Genomic DNA, 6,710 nt, shown 5'->3' with positions numbered 1-6,710 from the left:
TCAATGCTGTCTAATCAAGAGGAGCAATACATCTCTTGGATCTAACGGCATACTCAGTGAGAAAGGTATTATTCAGAGGTGAAGTTTTTCTTCAATATCTAGTACACCAGAGAAAACCCAAAATTCTTCTAAAGTGTGACTATCATTATTGTCTTCAAAAGTTCTCTATTCTCTACTGGTGATAAAATTAAGACAGTTTCAGGACAATTTTGGCGGGTAGGCTATATTTCCAAAGATGGCTGCAACACACCTTTTGCAATGAGACCTTGCCACTTCCTTGTCAAGTGGTAGAGTTTATTCCACTCTCCTAAAATCTGGATGGCCCTGTGACCTACTCTGTTCACAGGAGCAGATGTAGTGAAAGTTACATTGTACAACATCATAAGCTGGGCCTTAAGAAATCTGCGACTCTTGTCTGACCCCCGAAATGCCCATGTAGAACCCGCTAAATCCTATGATTAAGTGGGAATTGTTCAACGCATCCTCTGAATATGCTCTTCCTACATTATTTCTTGCTAGAGATGGTTTTAAATAACCAAGGCAACTTCAAATCCCAACAGCAATAAGCTTTAATGCCTAAAGTAATTCTTCTCAAATAAAAAGTATAACACCTTCCTAAAATTCTGAAAAGGCTATCCATATAAAAAAGGCCCAAACATCTTTTTTGGGGGGTAGGGGGGCAGGGAATCCTCTGAGCTTAAAAAACCTGGGCTTAAATCCCAACTATACCACATTATTTGAGTCTCCATTTTACCATCTCTAAAATGAAAAAAATAATTGTGAAAATTCAATGAGATAATAATAGAAAAGGGTTTATAAATGGTATGACATTGTGCAAAAAAAAGGGAGAAATTATTATTCAATAGGCCATTCTGTACATAGTAAGATTATAATTCCACAGAAGTGGTTCTGGGTTGCTGTATCCAGCTTTCTGAAAGCACGAATTTGGGTTGTGATTTTCACAGAACTAGGACATGAGGTTCAAGTACAGGAGACTCAGCAGGTACTGGTCTTCACATATTCATTCAATAGATATTGATTGGGCATTGATGATACAGCAGGCATTGTTCTAGGCACATGAATGCAGCATGCACAAAACAAAATCTAGGCTCTCTTGGAACTTTTATATGCATGACTAGAGATACATTATCATGCTAATAAGCGCTAAGAAAAGAATAAATAAATCTAGGTAAGAAGACGGACAGTAATGAGGAGGAGAAGAGATAATTTTAGGAAGTCCTCTCTGATAAGGTAAAATTTATTTGGAGACCTGAATGAAGGGAACAAACCAAGCATATATGTATAGAAAGATATTCCAGGTAGTAGGAACAGCCACTGCAAAATCCCTATAGTATCATGCTCATTAGGTCTACAAACAGCAGGGAGGCTGGTGCAGCTGAGATGGAAGCATCAAGGAGAAGTGGTAGGAAATGAGAGCAAAGTGCCAGAGGAGTCTAGATCAGGTAAGATCTGGTGGACCAGAGCAATAACTCCAGATTTATTCCAAATGAGAAGGGACACCGAAACAGGTTAAGAACAGAGGAGAAACATAACCTAATCTACCTTTTAAAGAGACCATTCTGTCTTGGTGTAGAATACATCGTGGATGGGAAGCAGGAACCTAAATAGAAAGCGTTTGTAGCTGTCCTGGCAAGAGATGATGCAGCTTCAACTCAGGTTGTAGTAGTCAGGTGGGTGAGAAGAGGTTGCATCCTGGATCTATTTCAAATCAGAGCTGGTGGATTTGCAAATAGATTGGGGGTAACGGGTAGGGGGAAAGTGAGGAGTCAAGAAACAGATGGATTATGCTGTCACCAGGAAAACAAAAGGATAATTTTAGGTTAGTTTTGCTGAAAGATAACCAAAAAGTAGGTCATTTTTAGTATCAGGTTTTCAATGTCCTGGGAAAAAAAAATGTAAATGCCAGTAAGCTCTTTAGAAATCATTTAACTGACATATAAATATACTGATTTGAGGAAATATTATGAGATACATAAAAGGAACTCAAATTCTATTTTCTTTAGTTAAAGCTTTATAACTAAGCACAGCTGCAGACTGCCCAGGCATAATTATAGCTCCACCTGGCACGCAAGCCCCTTGGTTTGAAGCATAGCATTTCATTAATAAAATGAAAGAACGTGTGAAATTGTATTTTTAAACAGCTGAAATGAAAGGAGACTTGTAGGTGGCAGGCTCTCTTGGTTCAGTCACAACCTAATATGTTAAAATGTCACATGAACATTGCTTGTCACATATCCCATCTTAACATGAGTGAAGTTGCCTTACCATGGGGTATTCGGGTAATACACAGGGCTTTCTTAATGTACTCTTTTAACTTCAGAGCATTCAAGGAAAGGAAAAGGCACAACCCAGAAGGAATCCTTATTGCACTTACATTCTGCAAATATCTTTTTCTTGAGACTATCAGTTTACTAAGAAGCAATATTAAAGAAAATGTGCATAACTGATAATAATTATATTGACTACTGTCCAATTATTTCTCATTTATTTATTCATGCAATTATTTGCATTTCACTATATTATTAAATTATTGCATACACTAATCAGCATCACAACTCCCAAATATGACATTTTCAATTCCTCCTGGATCTACCAATAAAATCCAAGTACTCTCTTACAAAAGAAAATATCTATGTTTATACTCTATAGGGTCTAATATTAAATAAAAAGAAGAAAATTTAATCTTATACTGTTTCAAATTATTCATCTTACAGATGAGAATACTTACTTTCTATCTAGACCCTACTATCATATACTAAATCATAACTCTTCAAAATAAGCTAAAATATGTTTTTAGAAATAAAAGAATTGATAAACCACTAGATAGCAGTTGTTTTTAACACAATTCTCCTAAAAACTTACAGCTAAGCTAACAAAAATAATGTTTATGAATAACAATTTCATAATTGACTTAATAACTCCATAGAATTCTTTTCAAATGCTCATAAACCATTTTTAATTGGCAATGCCAATGGTAAGCCATAAAAAAATTACACAGCTACATTCTCTGGCTACAGGGAAATAAAGAAATTAACAAAATCAAAACCAAAAACTAACCACTTAGAAACTTTAAAACACTTTTCTGAATAACTCGACATCTAAAAAGGAAATTATAGACTATTTAGAATATAGTAATGATTCCTACTAATAAGAACTAGAACTTCTTGGGGAAATAAGAGATTCCAGATCTGGGGCAGGAGCTGTACAAGATATGCCTAAGACATCTTGTTGTATCAGAAAACAAGAAAACTATGAAAGACTACAAGGGTCATGTGAAAAGGACCTTAGGAACCAATGCAAATGGCCTTCCATTACCCAAAGATGGGACAACGTGAACACTGAAAAAATAATACTACAATGGATTAAAACACATTAAACATATTAAAATCTATGCACTTGTAATAATACTTTAAAAATGGTCACTTCAGGAGGTTTCTAGAGCACCAATACAATCTGAAAAGTGGCAAATATAAGACTCAAGAATTTATCCTGTTCTTCTCTATGAAATCTATTTCATGGTAAACACTCAGTTAATATAAAGAAATCACAGAATTGAAACTCACCATTTTGCAACCCATAATGAAATAATGCATCTTGGCAAAGATCATAAATGGCTGCTAAAACCATTAGATAATACTGAGGAGGAACCTTATAATGGATGGATCAACCTGGAAACACTTGAGCCACTAATCAATCTTAATATCATAAGGAGAAGCAATCAGATATTATGGGCCTCTTGATATGATGTAATAGGAAATGCACAGTACCACCTATGAAAGATTCTTGCCAAAAATATTAAATTCAAGCTTTTACTTGTAACCAACAGTTTACAGGAAATATAAACAACAGGATGGAGATACACTCAGCCAAATTTTGCAAAACAAATGCTCATTTCTTTACCAAAAAAAAAAAAAAAAAGGATAAGAACAAAGAAGAGGGAGAAAGGTCTGATACAAACTGAAAGAGACGTATCAACCAAATGCCATATGTGAGCTTTATTTGATTGCTGATTCAAACAAACCAAGTGTAAAAGGATGTTCATGAGATGAGTGGGGAAAATTTAAACACTGACTGCCAATTAAATGATATGAAGAATCATTTACACTTTTTCATTTGGATATAATGATGTTTATTTAAGAATTCAAATCTGTTAGAGATGCAAATAAAATAATATTATTTGCAGATAAAATAATATATCTAGCTTTGCTTTGAAATAACCCAGATGGTTGGACGAGATTGGCCGTATTTGTGGAAACTAGTGGTATAAAACTAGAGCTTCATTATTCTAGTCTCTCTTTTGTAATGATTAGAAACACTCATAATAAAATGTGTTTTTAAAGAATTTAATGACGTGTTGTATGAAAGGAAAAAAGGTTAGCACTCCCCTTGACAAGGATGGAAGAGGCTCTCGAGCCTGACAACATGTATATGGTTAAAGAATTTAATGATAATGACACTATCACACATCAAAATGTATCAGATAAGGAATGATGTCAGCATCATGACAAAATAAAATATCCCTTGGTTTGTCTCCTTCCCCCAGCAATAATAATTCAGCATCCATCCACAAACATAAGTGCCTTGTACGAGCTACAGGATACAGCACCATAGGCAAGGTATCCAGGAGGAGTCTCACTCATTCATGTACCAGGTAATAGGCATACAGATCTCAGTCCCAGCTGTGGACCCTGCAGTGACCCATGAACTGGCTCTAGCCACTCTTGGCCATGGTCTAAGAGCCCTTGGAAAACACTGCCTTTGACAATCAATCATGGACAAGAGAGCCTATATGGAAGTCCAAGTTTCCAGATGAGAAGATCTAATACATAACTGAAGAAAAAAAATATGAGTTTGGATGAACTGGGGAGCATATAAAAGGCTTAATCTTACCTGCTCCACCCTTCCAAGGAAGTACAACTTAGGGACAGGATAGAATTTTTCAGCCTGTGATTTCTCTTGCTGGAGAAAATGAAAGCATGTAAGTAAGCACATAGCTTCCCCAGCTGTGTGGGACACTGTCAAAGAGCTGCATGACTCGGGGGCAGGAAGAGGCTGGGAGTATGCAGCAGATGAGACTCTCAGAGGGCATTAAAAGACACAAATCCTACCAAATGGACTCTATCAAGAAGTCCACACGTGATCCACTGGCAATGCTTGACCCACAGCTCCAGCTGGTCTGCCAGCACTGCCAGTGCTCAGCACACCTCACTCACATGCACCCCAACTCTATGGCAAGCTCCCTGTGCACACTCCCAATTGTGGTTACAAGAGCAAGCTTTGGTAGATGGATAGTAAACACAGAGAAAGCTGGTCCAAATCTGTGGGCCAGGAGTAGACCACAGATAGGGATCTTTAGTGTTATCTTTTGAAAAAACAAAAGGGAGGCTGTCAGCGCCCAGCCTAGTGCATAGCAAAATCAAGAGAAGACATACAAGCTTAAGAGTTCTGCCAAGAAGGAGAAAAAGAGTAGAGCAGGTGTACACACAGAAGGTCTAAGAAAGCCTCAGAATCACTAGCAGAGCTGACAAAAGGTATTTCTCTCTGAAAGCAGTTAATAAAACTGGAGGAGGTGACTGCTACTTCAAATGTGAAGACAGCAATGCAGCGCTTCAAAGAATATGAAAAATCAAAGAAATGTAACATCACCAAAGGATCACAATAATCTTCCAGTAACGAATCCCAAAGTCATAAAGATCTGTGATTCACCTGATAAAGAATTCAAAATAGCTGTTTAAAGGAAACTCAATGAGCTACAAAAAAAAAACAATGAAAGGCAATTCAATGAAATCAGGAAAAATACATGAACAAATTGAGAAGTTTAACAAGGAGATAGAAATCAAAGAAAAACCAACAGAAATTCTAAAACTGAGTAATATAACGAATGAAATGAAAAATACAATAGAGAGTATCAATAGCAGAATGTATCGACCAGAAGAAAGAATCGGAGATAGAACACAGGAACTTTGAAATTAACCAGTCAGAAAAGAAGAAAAAAGAATGAAAAAGAGTGACGAAAGCTGACGTGATTTATGGGATATCATCTAAACAATCAGTGTGCAGATTATTGGTGTTCGAGATGAAGAAAAAAGGGAGAAGGGAGCAGAAAGTCAAAAAATAATGGCTAAGACTTTCGAAGTCTGGGAAGAAATTTGGAATCTCATAGGTCACCAAAGAAACTCAACTTAAATAGTTCTCCTCCAAGAATAGTTAAATAAAAGACATTAAGTAAAACTTTCAAAAATCAAAGACAAAGAAAGAATCTGAAAAACAGCAAAAGAAAAGAAGCTTGTAACTTACCAGGGAGCCCCTATAAGACTATCAATAAATTTCTCAGCAAAAGCTGACAGGCTAGGAAAGAATGAAGTCATATATTCAAAGTGCTGAAAGAAAAATCTGCCAACCAAGAATACTCTATGTAGCAAATTATCCTTCAGAAATGAGAAAGACTTTCCCAGACAAACAAAAGCTGAGGGAATTCATAACCATTAGACCTGCCTAAAGGAGTCCATTCATCAAGAAGCTATAATAATTATAAATATATATGCACCCAATATCAGAACATCTAAATATATTAAGCAAATACTAACATATTTAAAAGGAGAAAAGATAATACAATAATAATAGGGAACTTCAATACCCCACTTTCAACAACGGACAGATCATCCAGGAAGAAATTCAACGAGGAAAGA

The 6,710-nt window shown here is 36.2% G+C and overlaps 1 non-coding gene across 1 annotated transcript; it reads left to right on the top strand.

Moving 5' to 3' along the window:
* Nucleotides 1–4,372: 4,372 nt before the first annotated feature.
* On the top strand, nt 4,373–4,499 carry LOC112478269. Its single transcript, XR_003045759.1, has one exon. It is a non-coding gene; the product is annotated as a U6atac minor spliceosomal RNA (small nuclear RNA).
* Nucleotides 4,500–6,710: the final 2,211 nt, after the last annotated feature.

This window comes from Pteropus alecto, unplaced genomic scaffold, assembly GCF_000325575.1.
Source record: "Pteropus alecto unplaced genomic scaffold, ASM32557v1 scaffold42, whole genome shotgun sequence".
Lineage (NCBI taxonomy): Eukaryota > Metazoa > Chordata > Mammalia > Chiroptera > Pteropodidae > Pteropus > Pteropus alecto.
Note: the sequence above shows the minus strand (reverse complement) of the source record. Positions and strands in the feature narration are given on the sequence as shown.